General features: G+C 36.6%; 1 protein-coding gene across 6 annotated transcripts in view; it reads left to right on the top strand.

Annotated features, from left to right (window-relative positions):
* Positions 1 to 22662, top strand: part of LOC143256524 (uncharacterized) — a 42507-nt gene that overhangs the window by 6885 nt on the left and 12960 nt on the right. The window contains exon 1 of one of the 6 annotated variants that reach the window (XM_076513869.1): positions 2496 to 2646. The exons of 1 other annotated variant lie outside the window; for it this stretch is intronic. The gene's annotated coding sequence lies outside the window, so the exon portion shown is untranslated. Of the gene's footprint in view, positions 1 to 2495; positions 2647 to 12158; positions 12693 to 13384; positions 13517 to 22662 lie in introns of those variants that run through there. 4 more of the 6 variants (XM_076513865.1, XM_076513864.1, XM_076513867.1 and 1 more) reach the window with 4 other exon arrangements.

Here is a 22662-nt window from a genome sequence, read left to right as displayed (position 1 = left end):
CATATTGTAAAGACGAAATTCATAGCGTTTATTTGAGACAAAGGCATTTACGAATAACATAGGTCAAGGATATCCTCAAGGCTAAAACCTTTCACACAGTACAGTTCTTTATATTTCATTTCATTACCTTAATGTCTGCGAAATGGGGAATAATAGCATTCACTACGAAACGGTTAGCATTTTACAAATATTTTAAATACTATAATAAGTTTGTTTTTGGTCTATTTTGAATTTTGCCCAAAGCTACACAAGGGCTATCTGTGCTAGTCGACCCTAGTTTAGCAGTGTAAGACTATAGGGAAGGCAGCTAGTCATGACCACCCACCGCCAACTCTTGGGCTACTCTTTTACCAACGAATAGTGGGATTGACCGTAACATTATACACCCCCACGGCTGAGAGGGCGAGCATGTTTGGTGCGACGGGTTATGGTTATAATACAATTAATCAGAGGTTGAGATTTTCTGTTTTTAACGCAGCCCTTCCTCATGATTTTGTTTATTCAATGACGAATGTGTTGAGGTCGACATTTTGGATACTAAAGGTTAATTTTTTGGCCAGAGATTGAGGAGGAAATTTAACGTTTCGGTAGATGTGGGGAAACTGAATCGAATACATAAAACTAGTATTTATGGTTATGGAAGCAGTCTTGCTAGAAAAACACACAGTTCAAAATTGGTGCTGAGTAGCTCAGTTTAAGGTTTTCATGTGACAACCTGGCACGACCACACCAGGTGCTATATGTACACATTTGAATGCTACTTCCAAAACAATAAGATACATATCAATTCAGAATCTCCTCAGTGAACTTGTAGCTACTCAAAAAAAAATAAAAAAATCACTGTTTAGAAGGGATAATCAAATCTAAAGGTTGAAATGGAGTTGCAAAAGTAATATCAGATTTCATCAACTTACGGTGTAACCTGACAAGAGTAACATCAGATTTCATCAACTTACGGTGTAACCTGACAAGAGTAACATCAGATTTTATTAACTTACGGTATAATCTGTCAAGACTAACATCAGATTTCATCAACTTAAGGTATAACCTGACAAGACTAACATCAGATTTCATCAACTTACGGTGTAACCTGACAAGAGTAACATCAGATTTTATTAACTTACGGTGCAATCTGTCAAGAGTAACATCAGATTTCATCAACTTAAGGTATAACCTGACAAGAGTAACATTAGATTTCATCAACTTACGGTGTAACCTGACAAGAGTATCATCAGATTTCATCAACTTACGGTGTAACCTGACAAGAGTAACATCAGATTTTATTAACTTACGGTGCAATCTGTCAAGAGTAACATCAGATTTCATCAACTTACGGTGTAACCTGACAAGAGTAACATTAGATTTCATCAACTTACGGTGCAACCTGACAAGAGTAACACCAGATTTCATCAACTTACGGTGCAACCTGACAAGAGTAACATCAGATTTTATGAACCTATGGTGTAAACTGACAAGAGTAGTATCAGATTTCATCATCTTATGGTGTTGTTCAGGAAATCAAGTGTTCATTTCTTTTTTTAGAAGTTGCCAATCATCTTAATGTTAAAGTCATAGTCGCTTAGTCATTTTGTAAACAAATTCTTTTCGAAGAGTTTTCCTTGTTTTGCAGCTAATACGAAGTTTGTCTTGCTTCCCGAGTAAACGACATTCTCAGAAGCAGTTCCTACTATACCCTAAAATAAATTAAAGTCGTGAGTTGCTGTCAGAAAATACATGATTTTGCGGAAATGATAAATTTGTTATGTAAATGAGGCAACTCTAAACAGTTACGTTAACCATAAAGTTTCACGCGATATGTTTCGTTTCTGGCGATGTTTATGTCCAGTTGTACAAGGTTAATTCAAATCTTGAACAAAAATAGTTTCATTTTGGTGAGTAGAGGGCCACTCGGAGATCGTGAGGATACGGTAGTTTTTGTAACCATAGAAATGGCCCCACTTTTGTTTCCATGACGCTTATGATTTATGCACTCCAGTAAAACACGAAGCCCCCATCGGCTCAGCGATAAGTCTGAAAGTTTAGACGGCTAAAAATTAGGTTTCGATACCCGTGGTTGGAACAGCACAGAAAGGCCGTTGTATAGTATTTACGCTAACAACAAACAAAATCAACACTAGTCTAGAATATGAGGTAAATATAACACCGTTCCTAGTTTAACACGTTCATCAGGAGCCAAGGAACGTCTTTACACTACAGATTGTTGAATCATAGTTTAACACGTCCATCAGGAGCCAAGGAACGTCTTTAAACTACAGGTTGTTGAATCATATTTTAACACGTCCATCAGGAGCCAAGGAACGTCTTTACACTACAGATTGTTGAATCATAGTTTAACACGTTCATCAGGAGCCAAGGAACGTCTTTACACTACAGATTGTTGAATCATAGTTTAACACGTCCATCAGGAGCCAAGGAACGTCTTTACACTACAGATTGTTGAATCATAGTTTAACACGTTCATCAGGAGCCAAGGAACGTCTTTACACTACAGATTGTTGAATCATAGTTTAACACGTTCATCAGGAGCCAAGGAACGTCTTTACACTACAGGTTGTTGAATCATAGTTTAACACGTCCATCAGGAGTCAAGGAACGTCTTTACACTACAGATTGTTGATCATTAAAGTAAGTTTAGTCCAAAAATTCCTACAAAAAGATGGTTTTGTACCTATCTTGTTTGTTAACTAATAATTTTATAAGTGAAAAACATAACCCTAAAGTCTCCATACTAGCTAATAGTAAGATCTACCTACTTGTAGTAAATTCAGTGTTTATCAATAAAGCCACGTCCTCAGCATCATTAATTAAACAATTGTCAACCCTTTATGCTTCTGTTATCACTTTCTTATAATTATCTTTCAACTAAGATAGGACGATTTCATTTGCGATTTGGTAGGGAAGATCAAAGTATCACGATAGTCAGCAGTAGGATTAGTGGACAGGAACTATTTGAAACTATCTATAGACGTAAAATTGTACTTGACTTGCTGCATAGTATCTATCAATGTGGTTCTAAACGGTTCCTGAATACCTCTGTGTGTCATTTGGAGACGTCCATGGTTCTTGTGATTGACCGTTCAGTTTGTGATGCGCTGACAGACTTCACTTACTTTACCACTTCAAATCATTTGTCGCAGTCCCTACAATAAAATAGTGCGGTAAATGGCTTATTTTGTAGTCAGTAATACTGTCCACAAATTTCAATTCAACTTCTTTTTAAAATTAAATTAAAGTGTGATCATATGAGCAGACAGCACCTGAAGTTGGGAGGTTATCATAAAGGTCTTCCCGAATCAAAAATCCTGATCTAGGACATAGCCAGGTGATTAGAGAGCCTAACTCGCATTCTAAGGGTCGCCGGTTTAAATCCCTTTTAGCCGAAGGGACATTATTGTGTGACGGTCATCCCACTCTTCATCGGTGAAAAGAGAAGAGTTGGCGGTGGGTGGTGATGACTAGCTTACCTTTCCGCTAGTCTTACACTGCTAAGTTAGGGACAGCTAATGCAGACAGCCCTCGTGTAGCTTTGCGCAAAGTTCAGAAACAAACAAACACACTTTGAAGAAGGGATGTTTACGCGAGAGTCTCGCGCGGAAAAAACGTGTTTTTTTTTTGACCAACGAACAGTCCAAACAAACAGTAAGGAAACAATCCAAATCAAAGTCAAACCATATTAATCCGCGACAACTAAAGCAGTAACCTTTCCCTCGGACTGTAAACTCGAATGAAAGGCCAACTGTCGAAAGCTGAACGAGCGGTATCCTGAATATGAAATATTTAAGCGGCACTTTACGCTCACGTACACTAAGTGATCAGGTCGAAAACCTCTAGAATTTAGGTTTCGAGTCGAAAACTTTAAAAGAATGACCAGAAGAAAGACAAGAAGCACTAACTGCCACTTTTTAAATCGAATAATGGAACTGACTGCGACTTGGATAACACGCCCTTAGACAGATATGTGGTAAAGTGCTCAGATACAAGTTTGAAGCTGATTTCATTAGAAAAAACTATAACTTGTTTTTAAAAGTACATTATTGTATTCCAAAGTTTCCCTTGATGAAAGAAAATCTCAAAAAATTAAGTTATTGCAAACATTAAAACAAACAGATTATTTACTACCAAAAATTATTCTTTGAAGAAAATAATATAATTTGGGGTACTTTTGACCCCCATCCTAGTATTTGTATGTTTTGTTTTTTTCTTAGCGCAACGCTACACGATGACGTATCAGCACAGGAAGGAACGAACACTTCGTGTTAATATCACAAGTCTTTCAATAACACACTTAAATAATTTTGTATTTAATTAACTAACTTCGTGAATGAATGAATCTGTCTGAGATGTGTGTTTGTGTGTGCGTGTTCGTGTAAATAGGAAAATAGATTGTTTGTTTTCTTGTTTTGTTTGTTTTGAATTTCGCGCAAAGCAACTCGATGGCTATCTGTGCTAGCCGTCCCTAATTTAGCTGTGTAAGACTAGAGGGAAAGCAGCTAGTCATCACCATCCACCGCCAACTCTTGGGCTACTCTTTTACCCACGAATAGTGGGATTGACCGTCACTTTCTAACGTTCCCACGGCTGAAAGGGCGGGTATGTTTGGTGTGACAGGGATTCGAACCCGCGACCTTCAGATTACGAGTCAAGTTTCTTAACCACCTGGCCATGCCGGGCCTTCTTTGTTGTGGTCACCACGGGTATCGGAGCTCCGTTTTTACCGTTATAAGCCTTCAACCTCACCAATGAACCGCTTGGGGCAAATAGATAGACACACACACACACGCACATATACAACTGAAAAGGCCTAAATGCTATTAATTATTCAGTAGTGTAAAAAATCTAGATACAATTAATGTTGTTTTTTCTATTTACCTGTAATTTTATCTTTCGAAAGACAAACTAATCAGGAAATTGGAGATTGAATCTCCCAATTCTCGAAAGTAAATAATTAACCTAAAATTACAGCAAGACATAAAAACGCGTAGTACGTGTCACATAAATATTAACACTTTATGCGACCATATTGATGCACTGTAGCTTGTTTAACACGAATAATGTTCTGGAAAATTAATTAAGTTTTAAATTTCGTTTTTCATCATGTTGGTTTTAGTGTAAGCAACTCATAAATCTTGAGTGAAAGCAATGGTCTAAAGAATATTAATTATCAACAGTTCGTTGAATATCATTCGAGACAAAACTGGGTTAAGAATTTGATCAGATGATAAAAAATGATCATACAACGTATATGGAACCAGATTTGATAAAAAAAAAATTTTACAGGTATTTTTTTGTTATGCAAGTTCATGTTTTCAAAAAATAATTAATTGAATATTAAACGGATATGAAACAATTACGAATGAAATACAAAATTTATATATTAAAATTAGATATGGTTGTTTTAACGCAACCCTACGTAACGGGTTATATGACTCGACACATTTCCGGAGAGGAATCGGACCCACGATTTTTACGTAAATTTACGGTTGACTCGCCAGAAGAAACTGTGAATTAAGTTGTTTTAAATATAGAGCCTTATAAGAAAGGTTCCCCAAATTTTCCTTATACGTAGATAATTAAGTACAATACTTTCTTCAAATAAACTTTAAAAAGACCCGGCATGGCCAGGTGGTTAGGGAACTTGACTCGTAATCTGAAGGTCGCGGGTTCGAATGCTTGTCACACCAAACATGCCCGCTCTTTCAGCCGTAGGGGCGTTATAATGTTACGGTCAATCCCACTATTCGTTGGTAAAAGAGTAGCCCCAAAGTTGGCAGTGGGTGGAGATAACTAGCTGTCTTTCCTTTAGTCTTACATCGCTAAATTAGGGACGGCTAGCGCAGATAGTCCTCGTGTAGCTTTGCGCGAAATTCAAAGCAAACAAATCAATGTCTTCCTTCATGTTTACCATACAGCATTTGTTGTATTATGTTCTAATATACGTTTTTTTTTCTTTTTCGTTTGAGAAATATTTGTAGAAAAGAAATCATCTTCCGAGTGCAGCGAATATATTTCTGTTATCCACGTGTTCTAATACATCTGTCAATAGCACAGGTTGTTACGGATGCTCACCAAAAGGTACGCAGGGGTTATCTGCACTAGCCGACCGTAAATTTTAACTGAGATAACAGAGGAATATAAGCTAGTCAATAACACCACCAACACCGTCAACTCTCGAACTGCCCATATCGAATAGCGGAGTTTAACTATTACTCTTATAACACAGCTACAGCCCCTAAAATCTGAAACGTGCTCTGCCGCAATGGGACATTAATCACTGCGCTACTCTCTGCCCCAGCAATTTCTACACTTTAAATAATGGTTTCCATATTTCCTGCCAAAAACAAAGCAGCAACAAAAAAGATGCCATGTTAATAATGGTTTTCAGGCTTGACGAGCGTATATTGTGTGATAGCCCCTGTTAATCGAGACAATTCCCACTCCAACACGAAACAGAGTGAAAACACAGTTCGTAATTTACGATACGAACTTTTCTGACCTACATTTAACATACCAAATTTGAAACACGAAAACACACGCGAAAAACGTTGTTTTTTTATTTATTGTTTTTGTGAAATATAAATTGCACCATTTCGTCTTCCAAGTAAAACTTAGTTTTGGAATAGCGTACAGCTTAATCCAAGCTGGATCAGCCTGCTAAATGTAACAGCTGTGAGTCATATAACGAACGTTCAAGACCACCTGCATTTCTGGCGGGTGCGCTGTTTGAACGTGGCGACTGGTCTCGAGTTTCTGAACTAATGGGAGAACATGTTTCAACCAAGCAAAAACAGTTAGGATTAAGGGGAAGTTAAAGACACTGGGAAGTACACAGATTGTTTAAAATTAGTTTTTATGGAAATAACCAAAAAGAAATAGTGTGTAGCAAAGATAAAATTAAAAATATATGAACGTCACCAGAGACGATTTTCAAGCTGAAATCCTCGTCAGTTCTCTGAACTTACCAATCAATTTGACAATTTGTTTTTTATTTGTTACATAATACAAATTAGCCTCTTACACCTTCTCTTTCTATTTATATAAATATACATTTGCCATTTTGTCTATCTGTCTCTCATTATTCTTTCTACCTTTCTATGTGTGTGTGTTTATATGTTTATTTATGTTTTAGTATATATGTATCTCTGTTTAGGCTTTTCTTTTTTTCGCTTGTTTTATTATTATATTATTCAGGTAAGGTCCATTACCTCCAAGCTCCCCAGTGGCACGGCAGCATGTCTGTGGACTTATAACGCTAGAATCCGGGTTTCGATACCCGTGTTGGGCAGAGCACATATAGCGTGGTGTTTATTTACAAACAAACAAACTATTACCCTAGAAGTGATTATCTTTATAGTTTATGCCAATTTAACATTGACCTTAAAATCGCACCTTTCGTGATAATAAAGTACTTTGGTGATTTGAAAATTTAACATGCAGCCAATCCTAGGTTATGTTACATCTTATGTTGACGGTGTGTATACCCAATCCAACCAATCCGAGGCTGGCTTATATATTATGTTCGGTATATGTGACGAATCCAGATTATCCTAAGTATGGTTATGTCTTATGTTAGGTGTGTGTGTCGAGTGTTTTTGAGGAATGAAACACGTACGAAGTAGCAGAAGTCGGTAAATAATTGTTACCATGGTTTTTCCTTTTAACTTATTTTCTTTTTTTTTTTTTGTTAGATTTAATCGTGAGAGCATTGATTTGTTTTGTGTTTTAATTTCGCTCAAAGCTACATGAGGGCTATCTGCGCTAACCGTCCCTAATTTAGCAGTGTAAGACTAGAAGGAAGGCAGCTAGTCATCATCACCCTCGCCAACTCTTGGACTACTCTTTCACCAATAAATAGTGGGATTGACCGTCACTTTCTAACACTCCCACGGCTGAAAGGGCGAGCATGTTTGGTGCAACGGGGATTCGAACCCGCGACCCTCAGATTACGAGTCGAGTGCCTTAACCACCTGAAAATGGAACTAAAATGTGTGCGTCACGAATTTCAGTGTGTATACGTTCAGTACCTGTACTGTTAGAACAAAATGTCTGATGAAAACTTTCATATTCATCCAATAGCATTTGTTTCATGTATACTACCAATTCCTTTTCAAATTTATGCTTTGTTCAAAGTATTTATAACATGAACCAGTAGACCATTTACTAAGACTGATGTTCATACTTCTATAAATACAATATAAAATAGTAGACCACTTTCTAAAGCTAATCTGTCATTGGATTCATATTATTTTCTACCATAGAAAAAGGCCTATAATAATATGTCTATTCTTCAAAAACAAACAAAAAACAGTAAATATCATGATAACAAATTAAATTTACATTAATTATTATTCGAAAAAAATGTAATGAGAGAAACATTTTGTAAGAATAAGGTGGGGAGGCCGAGGTAACATTTCACAAAAGATATAGCGTTGGTTTATTCAATATTTTTAAAGCACCCATATGCAAACAATTATAGGCTTCAAAACTTGGCGAAATTCAAACATGTAGGAAAACGTAGGTTAACTCAACTATACATCTAACTTTGTAAACTGTGATAACTAAACAATGTTACTCCATGACTCTGACATGAACTGTTCCGTCTGATTCTGTATGTGACTATGTGAGAAAATATGTAGTGTTCAAGCTTACGGAATTCTGGATGTTTTTCGTGGTATCCGAGGGCAAGAACCCACGTTCCAATAACATTGTATCAATTTAGCAAATGAACAGCTGAGAGATAGCGATACCTACCGAATGTTTGTAATAACGAATCCACGGATTTTGTGTAAACTTCAAGTGCAGCAGATTCACTAATTTAATACGTTTTTTTGGACACAGTGTAGCGGATTCAATATTGGAATACGTTTATTTGGGCACAGTGTAGCGGCTTCACTATTACAATACGTTTATTTGGGCACAGTGTAGTGGATTCACTATTACAATACGTTTCTTTGGGCACAGTGTAGCGGCTTCACTATTACAATACGTTTCCTTGAGCACAGTGTAACGGCTTCACTATTACAATACGTTTCTTTGGGCACAGTGTAGCGGCTTCACTATTGGAATACGTTTCTTTGGGCACAGTGTAGTGGATTCACTATTACAATACGTTTCTTTGGGCACAGTGTAGTGGATTCGCTATTGGAATACGTTTCTTTGGGCACAGTGTAGTGCATTCACTATTACAATACGTTTCTTTGGGCACAGTGTAGCGGCTTCACTATTGGAATACGTTTCTTTGGGCACAGTGTAGCGGCTTCACTATTGGAATACGTTTCTTTGGGCACAGTGTAGTGGATTCACTATTACAATACGTTTCTTTGGGCACAGTGTAGTGGATTCGCTATTGGAATACGTTTCTTTGGGCACAGTGTAGTGCATTCACTATTACAATACGTTTATTTGGGCACAGTGTAGTGGATTCACTATTACAATACGTTTCTTTGGGCACAGTGTAGTGGACTCACTATTACAATACGATTCTTTGGGCAAGATATAACTTGATTCTTCTCATCAGTCGTGGTTTCTGCAGATCCTGGTTCAACAGATCCAGAAGAGTTACCCTTAGAAACATGTTTTTGAAACATGAATCTATATTATACATAGTTTATCTTATTAAAACATAGCCTTTATCGGTTCAAATTTAGTTTATGAGCTGGTCGATCCACACTGTGTAAGTTTATCGACTAATCACACTGTGTAAGTTTATCGACTAACCAAACAGTGTAAGTTTATCGACTAACCACACCGTGTAAGTTTATCGACTAACCACACCGTGTAAGTTTATCGACTAACCACACCGTGTAAGTTTATCGACGAACCACACTACCTAGGATTTAAACTTCGTCACCGTTGATATGTTTTAACTTAGCAGTGTGGTGTTATGCTAAATCTGACAGGCCTCCATAGTTTACACTGTAATTGTGCGATAAGTAACCTTTAATAAAGGTACATGAGAAAGGCTTACATATCGTGTTCTTAGTGAAGGATAAACTCTCGTCTTAAAGGTATAAGAGGAGGTTTTCCCTACAGTTCTGGAAATATAGTGTATTCTTGGTTGAGCTAATTTAAAAGGTAACTGGAAGTCTTTCCTACAGTGTTAGAACAAATAGTTCCTTTAAAGAGTACCACGAAGGCCCTCCTGTAGTGTTAGAAAAACTAGTAGTTTTGCTGCTCGTGTTTTTGAAACATGTAGGTTTACAGGGTTCACAAAATGATATTTACTTCACTAACTTTCATTCTTCAAAGGCACAATTAGTGTTTTTGTCTGTTCAAACGACGTGTTGTCTTATTCATGTTTTTCTTAATGTGTAATATTTTTTATGTAAACATTTCCCAAGCAATTTAGAATGATTTACCTCATGCTTTTTATAATAATATCAACACTGTATTTTTACAAAAACCTCAGCAATACTTTCGGAGATTTACCTTAGAAACTGATATAGATATATGTATGTGTGTGGTTTGGTTTGAATTTTGCGCAAAGCTACACGAGGGCTATCTGCGCCAGCCGTCCCTAATTTAGCAGTGTAAATGAAAGGCAGCTAGTCATCACCACCCACCGCCAATTCGTGGGCTACTCTTTTACCAACGAACAACGGGGAATTGACCGCACATTATAACGCCCCCACGGCTGAAAGAGTGGGAACATGTTTGGTGCGACGGGGATTCGAACCCGCAACAATCGAGTTGAGTGCCTTAACCACCTGGTCATGCCGGCCCATATTACGTAGTACCAGTACCTTTTAGTAAGTCATCAACAAATGTTATTCACATTTTCTTTAGACATTTAATCACAATATATTTTTATTAATTGTTTCGATTGTGAATTGTTAGAAACAATCCATAATTAATACAGTCCAACAATTAAAATTCACACGAATCGTTGTTGAACTCTGACAAAATATGGTCCAAAATTAAGAACAGTTAGGGCCATAAAATCGGTCCTACTGGCTGATCAAAAATTAGTAAAGAATTCAGAAGTATTACAATATCTTTTTCTGTAAAACTTGTACTTCAATTTTGTTTTAATTAAAAGATATGTAAATTTGGTGCAAAAGAAAACATATAGTTCAAGAAATATACTTTTCTCTCTCATTAAGTTTAGGGGCCTGGCATGGCCAAGCGCGTAAGGCGTGCGACTCGTAATCCGAGGGGCGCGTGTTCGCGCCCGCGTCGCGCTAAACATGCTCGCCCTCCCAGCCGTGGGGGCGTATAATGTGACGGTCAATCCCACTATTCGTTGGTAAAAGAGTAGCCCAAGAGTTGGCGGTGGGTGGTGATGACTAGCTGCCTTCCCTCTAGTCTTACACTGCTAAATTAGGGACGGCCAGCGCAGATAGCCCTCGTGTAGCTTTGCGCGAAACTCAAAAACAAAACAAAAAATTCGTAATTCATTTAAATCCCGTGCTAAATACTGATTTTTGTCAAGTCTGTACGCTTAACGCCTAGAATGTGACGAGTCCTACGTATACCACATTATAAAATAATATTATTTTAAAATGTCTCCATATTATCATGATTTATGAAGTGAGGATTGCATTTATTCACTTAAAAACCGCATGAAGGCAAATATAACAAATCGAAAACTAGAGAGCATAGTTAAAAAAACAAAACATATTCTTTATCCCACGACATTTCTTTAAGCATAGAATTACAGTGTATTTCTTACAAACAAGTCAGAGAAAAAAATAATTAAACTAGTTTTACTGGTGGAAAAGAATATATTATTATTTTCCCCAGTTTCGAAGCGTGATGTTTTTCTTTCGTCTAACCTTTACCTCTACATTATGTTTAGAGTATTAAGTTATAGCCGGTTATAACCATCCACGGTTAAACGAGTGCTTTTCTTTTTTAACGCTTGACCTTCGTATCAGAGCGTACTGTATTAACTTAGCGGATACGCCAAATTATCTTCCAAATATGTAATCCTTCAAATTCATTCACGAGTTTGGAATTTCTCAAGTATTCTCCCACCCCACCCCGAAAACAAAGAACGAAGTACATGTCTCTGTTGGGAACTGAACACTCTTTTTAATGTAAAAAAAAAACCAAAAAAACACACACAACAAAACTCAATCCCGCATGGCTGCTCAAAAATGGAAGTCACGTGCTCACGGACTGTCTCTCATTTCCCACGACAAACACAGGGCAAGATTACCCATAGTCAGTGGTTGCTGCTATATGCAGCACAGACTGTATCGTGGATTTGTAATGGGGCAAGAGAAATTAGGGTAGTGAGAGCGTTTCCTGACTGGAAGTTAGGCCTAGTTTAACCGCGATTACGTCGAAACAGGTCAAATCATCCACTCTCGCTGGCCAGTATAGTTGGTTTTTGTTTTACTCTACTGTGTCTGTAGTAATTTTAACAGTGCTGGTTGCTACATCAAGTCTTAAAAGTACTCGTTTAAGATTTTTAAGTGGGTGCGTAAGCGTGACGTAACAAAGTAGAACTGTTGACAGATGTGTGCCTACACGGTATATGTATACAATATTCTAAAGATGTTATAAACTCAAAGTCGCATGTAATACGCTGTTATGCATTTACTTAAATACTTTAAGGATGTACGTGTACGGCTGGAAGAGGACGTAAGAATAATTTTAGGTGATTAGCATGAAACCGTTTTCTAAGTAACGTTGTCTGAGGTTTCGAATCCAAGAGCACTGGGAAGTATGTAAGTACATAGATTCTTTCTTTCCAAATCTCTTTGTTAATAATATACTCAAATTATATGTTTAATTCATTCAGTTCAACTCTTATTTGTACGTGTAGTTGGGTTTGAATTTCGCGCAAAGCTACTAGAATTCTATCTTTGCTAACAATACCTAATTTAGCAGTGAAAAACTAGAGGGAAGATCAGCTAGTCTTCAGTACTCACCGCTAAAGCTTGAGGTACTCTTTTATCAACGAATAGTTGGATTGACCGTAACATTATCACACCCCCACGGCTGAAAGAGCAAACATGTTCGACGAGAGGGATACAAACCGTTACTTTAGGATAAACCGGATAAACACTTTAACTCTTTTTCTAATATAAGAGCTTTCGTCCAAGTCTTCAGACGTTAATATCATTAACTTGACGAAAGCGCTTAGAAGTTACAGTGAAAGCAAAATCGGCCATCTAGTTATTTTGAAATAAGTTGTAACATATATAGAAAGACACGAATAGTAAATTGAGACCATAAATTTTGCCCAATAGTCAGGCGCACGGTTTAGATTGAAAACCGTACCTGTCGTAGTTAAACAGTCCTGCACGGCACCACTAAGTGACATGACACTTCCTACCAATTCTGTTGCAGCATCTGATACTGTAGCAACTGATACATCCTTATTAGTCAAACAACCTACTCAATGTCGGTTACTTGCACGAGCAGATAGATACTGAGTGTATTTACGAAAAACCAAAGAGTTCCTAGAGGCTACAACTGTAAGTCAGGGAGAACAGATATAGACATAGGTCATGTGTTGTCTTAAAGTTCAAGGTATCCTTATAAACAGGTCAGAGATTAATCAACACTATATAACTTTGTAAGACTGTACAGTGGATAACATAAAGTGTTATCAATCAGCACTAAGAAAACAATGAATTTAATTTTGCTCTCTTCTATACACATTTCCATCAATTAGTGAGATCAACTGTGTTTGTGTATAATATCTTGGGTGAGAATTTCTAATAGTTAAACTTATTTATTTGTAACGTACAGTAAATCTGTTTCAATTGTTATTTTAGTTTTAAAATTTACTTTAAACGTCAAGTGCACTTGTAAGTAAGGTATTTGGTAAGCCGTTTTTACATGTTATTATTATAAATAGTAATTGGAAAACTGTAGCATAGAACTGTGTAGCTTTGAACAAATGTAAACTTTTATAAGTGTAGGAAACTAAATCATTAAACAGCAACAGTTGTTTGTAATTAACACTTCAATATCAACCGTGGGAGCGTTGTAATGTTACGGGTAATCCCACTATCCGTTGGTAATAGAGTAGCCCAAGAGTTGGCGGTGAGTGTTGATGACGGCTAGCTCAGATAGTTGTAACTTTGGGTGAAAAAAGCGTGTGTGTTTGCGGGTTTTCTTGTAACAAAACCACATTGGGTTATCTGTTGAGCCCACCAAAGGGAATCGAACCCCTGATTTTAGCGTTGTAAACCCGTAGACTTACCACTGTACTAACGGGGGGGGGCAATGTGAAAAAAGCCAGTAAATAGTGACACTTGTTTATAATTAACACTTCAATATCATATTAAACAATATGCGTGTTTGAATAATATTTGTCGTCCAAAACAACACAGAAGTCTTACTGTTATTATTATTTGTTTAACTAATACAATCCTTCTCAAACATATAACTGCCACATAATGTTAAACTAACTAATTTTTCTATTACAATAACAATTTTGAAATTCTGCTTTTTCTGGAAACAGCTCACATTCCCTGCAAGATTCGTCTTGCACGTGGCTTCACCGATTGATTGATTGTTTGGAATTAAACACAAAGCTATACAGTGGGCTATATGTGCTCTGCTCACCAAGGGTATCTAAACCCGATTTTGAGCGGTGCGAGTCCGCTAAAGGAGGGGGGGGGCGACTTCATTGTATAAACTATTTTGTCTATAATAACATTTGTAACATCAAGAGTATTTAGTGAAATGTAGGCCAATTATAACATGCGAAACAATAAAATATAAATAACGTCAAAACTTAGATAGTTCTGATATATATATATATCACTTACATAAAAAATACGCTAAATAGTGTGGTACTTTAAATTAGAAAGTTTATATTTATTTACTTTTTTACATCACACATACATATATATATATATATATTAAGGTTTTAAATGTATTAGTTCTTTTTAATATGTTCAGTTCACATAAGACTTGATTCACCGCTATAATACTCACATGTATTTATAAATACAAACGTATTTTCATTTTTTTTTTTCATACAGATACATGTCCTTGGAACAGTAAACACCTAACATTATTCACCTGCCCAAGTTACATTTTTCTTGACAGTGATTTAAGATTTAACGCCCTCAGGCTGTGTGTTCTCACGCTTGTTATAAACTGGTTTCTTGTTTACTTTACAATTAGACAGTGCTGAGTATTACTGGATTTGTAAGCTTCCATATAAATATAAATCAAGTCTTTTATTTCTGTATTTAATTCATACTTCAGGAAACTTTTTACACATGTAAACAGTCGTTTTAAAGCTACAATAATTATATAATTCTTTCTATTACGGACAAACACCTCGTTAACAACGGGGGCAACAATGTATTCTAATCTTTAGGAGTAAGAAAATAAGAAAAATATATTGAATTTTCTATGTTTGTTAATATTTTAAGGTTTAATTTTACCCTCTCGTCATTAATGTGTGGTATGGACAGATGATTAAGGCCCTCGCTTTTTACTCTGAAGGTTCCGGTTTCGAATCCCTCCCCTACTAAACAATGCTCGCCTATTTAGCCGTGGGGGCACTATAATGTTACCATCAATTCCACTGATTTACTCATAATTTATTTCTCGTAAGAGTATTACACCCAATATTCATTCTTTAGTTATACTGTATTTTCTCTTTTCACCAATATCATGTCTAAAGTTGGACATAAACACAGCCTGGCTAACTAACGAATATTTATTGCAAAAATATTATCAAAATGTTATAAGTGGGGCTACCCCGGTTAGGGGGTTATGGCGCTTGCCTAATAATCTGAAAATCGCGGGTTCGAATCCCACTCACACCAACATGCTTACTCTTTTAGCCGTAAGGGCGTTATAAAGTGAGGGAATATCCCACAATTCGTTGGTAAAAGAGTAGCCCAAGTGTTGGCAGTGGGTGTTGATTACTAGCTGTTTTTCCTCTTGTCTTACACTGCTAAATATAGAAGGGGTAGCCTAGTAGGCCCTCGTGTAGCTTTGCGCAAAATTCAACAACAAACAAACACGTGTAGCTACCAGTTTGTCCGCTAATTTTGATTTGATTCCTTTAGGTCACACGTTAAATCGTTTTTTTTTTAATCTAAGGTGTTTTTGATTAAATATCTTAACTTTTTATCAATACACACCAACAAACCACAACAAGTAAGAAAATGACACTCGACAGTAACCCGTATTAACTTCTGGATTACCACTCTGTTATCCAGAACAGATCTTTACAGAACCAGTCAGATTCTTGAAAATATATAGTGGCAGATTTTCATCTCGAAAATAGCCTCTCTTGTAGTAACGCCACGAAATTTGGATCAACAGCTTCATGTCATCACCCGATGCAATCGCTTCACTTGTATCAAGCATCAGTATTTATGCTAATTACTTAAGTTAGTATCACGTGACAATAAACGCTTCTAAGTTAGAAATAAAATTTAGTATATTGTTGCTTACATGTTGATAACGAATAAGAAATGATAACCGTCCACCTCTACGGTTCTTTTAAAAACTTTAGCTAGAAAGTGCTAAAGCCCACTGCACCGAGCCATCCCTAATTTAGTAGTGTAAGACTAGAGGGAAGGCAGCTAGTCATCACCACCCACCGCCAACTCTTGGGCTACTCTTGTACCAACGAAAAGTGGGATTGACCGTCACATTATAACGCCCCCACGGCTGGGAGGGCGAGCATGTTTGGCGCGACGCGGGCGCGAACTCGCGACCCTCGGATTACGAGTCGCACGCCTTACGCGCTTGGCCATGCCGGGCCTAAATGGTATGATGCTTATATGTATTTTATACCTAAATAAGTCCGGAAAGCCCATATAAGTCATATTATTCAGTGTAATGTTAATTTTTCTAGGAAATTAGGCGTGGGTTGAGTGTTATTTGTGTTCTTTGCAAATAAAAAAAACTAAAGTTGAAATCGAATCCGGTTCTCACCTGATGATAATGGCATTGTGCTATCGTGCAACATACTCATTGCAATGAAAACTCTGACTGAGTTAAAGGTACGGCCATCTGGACTCCTCGGGCAAAGGCCTTTCTAATGATACAAAATTTGTTGCGTTGTTCAAGAAATTTGCTAGAAAAGTTGCGGACAGACAATCGTAAACGTGTCATTTAGAAAGATGGTCGTTCATTTTAAATTGGATAGGTGAGATCAAGTTTGCAAATAACATTGACAAATGTCTTTGTTTCATATCCTGATGTACCTAGGTTTGTTTTTATCTTCTCCTTCCCTGAATCCACGCTGCTGAATAATGTCCTTCCATATCTGGAATTATGAAAACAGACACCCTTAATAATATACTCACCAGACATAGTGTATACTTCTATTGGTGGCCCGGCATGGCCAAGCGTGTTAAGGCGTTCGACTCGTAATCCGAGGGTCGCGGGTTCGAATCCCGGTCGCACCAAACATGCTCGTCCTCCCAGCCGTGGGGGCGTTATAATGTGACGGTCAATCCCACTATTCGTTGGTAAAAGAGTAGCCCAAGAGTTGGCGGTGAGTGGTGATGACTAGTTTCGCTTCCCTCTGGCCTTACACTGCTAAATTAGGAACGGCTAGCGCAGATAGCCCTCGAGTAGCTTTGCGCGAAATTAAAAACAAACAAACAAACTTCTATTGGTTGACCATTAAAATCTACTCACCAAACAGAATGTGTAATTCCACTGGATGACAATAATAATCTATCCACTACACAGAGTGTATATTTCCACTGGATGACAATAATAATCTACTAATTATACGTCCAATGGCTGACCATAATAATCTACTCATCGTAAATAGATTCTAACAGAAACAAATGTTCCGAAGAAAGATTATCTGATACTATAATGATTTAAGTATATTAACATAATTGAGTTTTACACGGCTTATTTGGAAATTAACTGACTTTAAAAGGTGTTAAATGAAAACAGAATAAAGAAAACCAATCTTACATTTTGGTGCCTAATATCTGAACCTCTGGCTCAATTTGGCTCGTACGTTTTCCGTCCGTTAGAAATCATGGTTAAATTTGTGGTCAAGCTGACATTCAAGAGAACCTAATCATTCAGTTTTATTATCGGACATCTCCCCTTGTTGTATCCCGGGGTCATATTTAACCTAGAACAAACTATAGTCAACACATTTAAATACATCACTATTGATTTCCGGTGTACATTCCCATCGATAAGATGAATTGATACTATGATTATAAAAAATTGCATCCGATGGTAATTGCTCACGATTTATATATATTTTGAATTGATTGGGTTGGTTTGTTTTCAATTTCGTGTAAAGCTACACAAGGGCTATCTGCGCTAGCCGTCCCTAATTCTGCAGTGTAAGACCAGAGGGAAGACATCTAGTCATCACCACCCACTGCCAACTCTTGGGCTACTCTTTTACCAACGAATAGTGGGACTGACCGTCACATTATAACACCCCATGGCTGAAAGGGCGAGCATGTTTAGTGTGACGGGATTCGAACCTGCGATCCTCGGATTACGAGTCGAGTGCCTTAACCACCAGGGGCCATTTTGAATTGAACGTTTTGGTTACTTTCTTTCTCATTTGTATAGCGATGAGTGAATGTTATGAGAACTTTCTTTGTTTATACTGTGGATAAAATTTTCCCCATACATACATAGCTCAGGTTAAATTATGAATTGAATCTATTTGCATTTTTCGTATTAGTCAATTTAAAGTTCATCCCCTATTGCTGTAGCTTAAACTGAATGCTAAGAAGATAAACTCTATATTTACATAGTTCGGGTAGAATTCAAAGAGAAGTGATTATTTCTTAATTCGAAAGCTTAGATTCAATCCATATTAGCATGCTGACCTATTTCCAACGCTGTAATTGCAAACAAAATAAAATTAGTAATTTTCAAAGTTTACGCAGAGGAAGACGTTACCTCATTTTCAAAGATTAAGCCATTAGAATTGAATGAAGTCATTAAAATTCGTTTTCGATTCCACATAGATTGAACTGTAATGTTAGCATCTCAATTCCACGACTTGATAAACATTAAGTGTTTTGAACTTCGATTACTTGAGTTTCCTTCAGCTCTTAACATTTGAATGCTGTTTTGTCTAACTAACCTAGAGATCTTGGACAGTGTCGGTTACGTACTAAGAGAATCGAAACAATCATTATGGGATGTATTTTACTTATCTGTGTTTTTCGTGGTTTTACTAATCACCGTGAACATTGTGATTTACGTTCAGATGAAACACTTCTACTGGCAGCAATGGTAGGCAGATTTCACCTTATTTTCAGTGCTCAGCTTACATAACATAAAGATTATATTAGAATGAGTATTTCCTAAACTTAACTCTATTTTAAATGAGTCAGGCGTAGCCTCAAGGTTAGCGTGTTGGTCTATGGTTTTCGATACCCGTGATGAACAGAGCGCAGACAGCCCATTGTGCATCTTTGTGCTTAATTACAAACAAATGTGGCTTTTAGCTAAAGGCTAGTTATAAAGGTACCAGTCAACCCTGTTATTTGGTCCAAAATCCTTGAGACGGCTGGTTCTGTTGGTTTCTTGCCCTCGTTTTATTTATTTTTTCGGTAGGTCATAAGTTATCGTTCGGGTTAAGTATTCATTAAGTGGTTAAGTCGTTCGGGTTAAGTATTCATTAAGTGGTTAAGTCATTCGGGTTAAGTATTCTAAACTCCATTAATCTTTTAAATGTTTGACTTTCGCACTACACAGTTCACACCTCCGATTACAGTTTTCTTACTACGTGGAATAATTTCAGCTCGAAACTTCAGGACTGCAGACTATTACAAACGTCACTGATTTTAAGTTTTGTTAAAACGGTCCACTATTCAAAATCAAGTAAAAACTATGAGTGCCCGCTGTACAGTGTACTGTTATAAGGTTAACACAAACTTACCTTGTTTGGAATGTCACCTGAAATCAAATTTCATTTATCGTTTTGTTTTTATTTATGTTCATATAAGACATTATATGTTAAGTTAATCTGACGAATAATGTGAATAGGTTTTTAAAACATTAATTTTTTCCAGTTACTCACAGTTCATTTACTAACGTTTTTTTTTATTATTTATAATAACGTGTTTTTGTTGTTGTTTTTCGTGTTAATCAAAGTAAAATTCCCGTTACCGTCAAAGGCATTCTGTTGAACTATAACACATGATTGCAAACATATTTTTATTAGATGCCTTAGAGAACGTGATTGGTCAAAGATCAGAACTGCTCGTGATATTTACAGTATCTGTCACTGTGGGGATTACCAGCAACAAAATACTCGTCCAGTGAAGTTTAGCACACATAGTACACATGTGTAACGGGTTTATATTTCTTTATATCCGTGATTACTTGTCCCAGCTAACCTCTTGCTCGTTTCCAAATATAAAAATGTGGTTATCCATTCTAAAGCTTTCTGTTATTACATGATCGAATAATTTTCTATCCTTCGTTCATCGGTTCCTTGTAATTTGTTAAATGGGTCATCAGAATTAAGTTGAAGGGAAATCACCTGGTCGCGTCCTCCTGGTATATCAGCTTCGCCTGTCTTTATCTCTTTCAATACTGTTATTCGTGCATGACCGAAATGCACGGGTTATACGTGATGTGCCATTATAGCACTGTTAACACGTACTTAAGTCCAATATTTCGTCTTTCTCGAATCCACTAACTCAAGTTGATTTTACGCACACGCTCGCACATAACTTAATCGTCTGGTTTAGCAAAATTCGTGAATATATATGTATATATATATTTGTAATATATTGGCGTTTCTCAAAATAAATATACTTTTATTCCAGTCTTCAGAAATACCACCACATGCACTTGGAAGAAATAAATAGTCTTCCAAGTTAATTCACAACTCCACTTGCTCTAATAAATATTACATAATAGGTTGTGTCACGTGTTTCTTTTCTCTTTCCCTATTATTATTATTGTCCAACTTCCCGTACGAACTGTGATGGCGTAGATAACTTAGGCTTACGAGGTTCTAATTGGATCGTTACTTTACGATTTCTTTTCGATTTAAAATTCAATTTATCCTTAGTGTATGTATACCCACAACTATTAGAAGAATCTGGATCGTTGTCATAAGTAATTAAAGTTTCCATAGAGCGAATGTTTTGAATCAAACAAAAACTGGAGACAGTTAATAATTCGAGGAATAATAACTTTTTTTGTGGGTTTTGGAAAAGTCTATCCTCTCATCGTTTTGTTGTTTTTCAATTGTTAACGCGAAAATTAATGTGCTTTTCTTACTTTCATTACTACTTCTTTCACATTCGATTTTCCTTATAGAATATATTCTTATAATTGAATTAGAACAGCATTTCTTTTTTTCCCATCATAATAAATAGGTCATTAGGTTATAATTAGTTTCTAGATTGGTTCCAATATGTTTTGTGCTATTCTTCAGTTCAAAAGGCTAAAATCATACATCATTTGAGTTCCTTTTTCCAACTTCCCACGATTTTCTTTATTACAAAAACGTTTAAACTACTCAGCGATACGATTAACTATCATAATTTACATCAGAAAGGTTTCTATTTATTTGACTCTTACCCGTCGTGTTCAAAAAACGAGTTTCAAAACTACTGACATTTTTATGACCACCAACAATATTTAAGATTCTGTTGTGATGTAAATGCCATTGGTCTGTGTGATTTAACTCTCTGCTGCACATTTTAACGAACAGATAACAAAACTGTTTTTGTTACTCAATACACGTACAAATTATTCAGTTCTGTAAATGAATGCTCTTACTTCCAGCTAACAACCTAAATAAACCAAGTAATTATTTTTGTTGGTCTCTCAGTTGAAAAGTGTCACTTCTAGGAAACGTGTCCGTTCATAATTTACCGAAATATGTTTCATAAAAACATTAGTTTACGTAATATGGACCCACTTAAGTAAGAGATTCAAATAACACATTTTTTTTTTCCATCGTATTTTCATAATGTGTGAAAAGGAGGTTTAGTATGCCGGGTATTCGATGAATCGAGTGAGGTTTAAACAGTCTCTTCCTACGAAAACGGCCCGGCATGGACAAGTGCGTTGAGGCGTTCGACTCGTAATCCGAGGGTCGCGGATTCGAATCTCGGCCGCACCAAAAATGCATACCCTTTCAGCCGTGGGGGCGTTATAAAGTTACGATCAATCCCACTATTCGTTGGTAAAAGAGTAGCCCAAGAATTGGCGGTGGGTGGTGATGACTAGCTGCCTTTCCTCTAGTCTTACACTGCTAAATTAGGGACGGCTAGCGCAGATAGCCCTCGACTAGCTTTGCGCGAAATTCAAAAACAAAACAAACAAACAAGCTATGAAAACTAACTTTTATAATTTAGCCATTTACGAATGTCATCAGCCGTATAAATGCCTAAGTAGTAAACTGGAAAGTTTGAGAACGATTGTCCTCAGCAGCAATATAACATTAATAGACCGTATTTATTTTATATTTAGAACAAACGTTATTGCGAAATATAGAGTTACATTAATAAATTTGTATTACGTAATCAAAACGCCAAGTAACAGCTTGATCTGTCGTATTGCTTTATATGTTTTCACAAAAATATTTTTCTTGTCAAATTAGTTTTGGAAAACTTGACTTTTTAACCAGCCGAACTTTAATCACAAGTAAAATAATGTGGTTACCAAACTATTTTAACAGTTAACAGAACGTACTAGTTGTGTTTTAGTGTAAAGCTACACAATAGACTCCCTGCGCAATGT

Source organism: Tachypleus tridentatus, chromosome 7 (assembly GCF_004210375.1).
Source record: "Tachypleus tridentatus isolate NWPU-2018 chromosome 7, ASM421037v1, whole genome shotgun sequence".
Taxonomy (NCBI): domain Eukaryota; kingdom Metazoa; phylum Arthropoda; class Merostomata; order Xiphosura; family Limulidae; genus Tachypleus; species Tachypleus tridentatus.
This window is presented reverse-complemented; position numbering and strand designations above follow the sequence as displayed.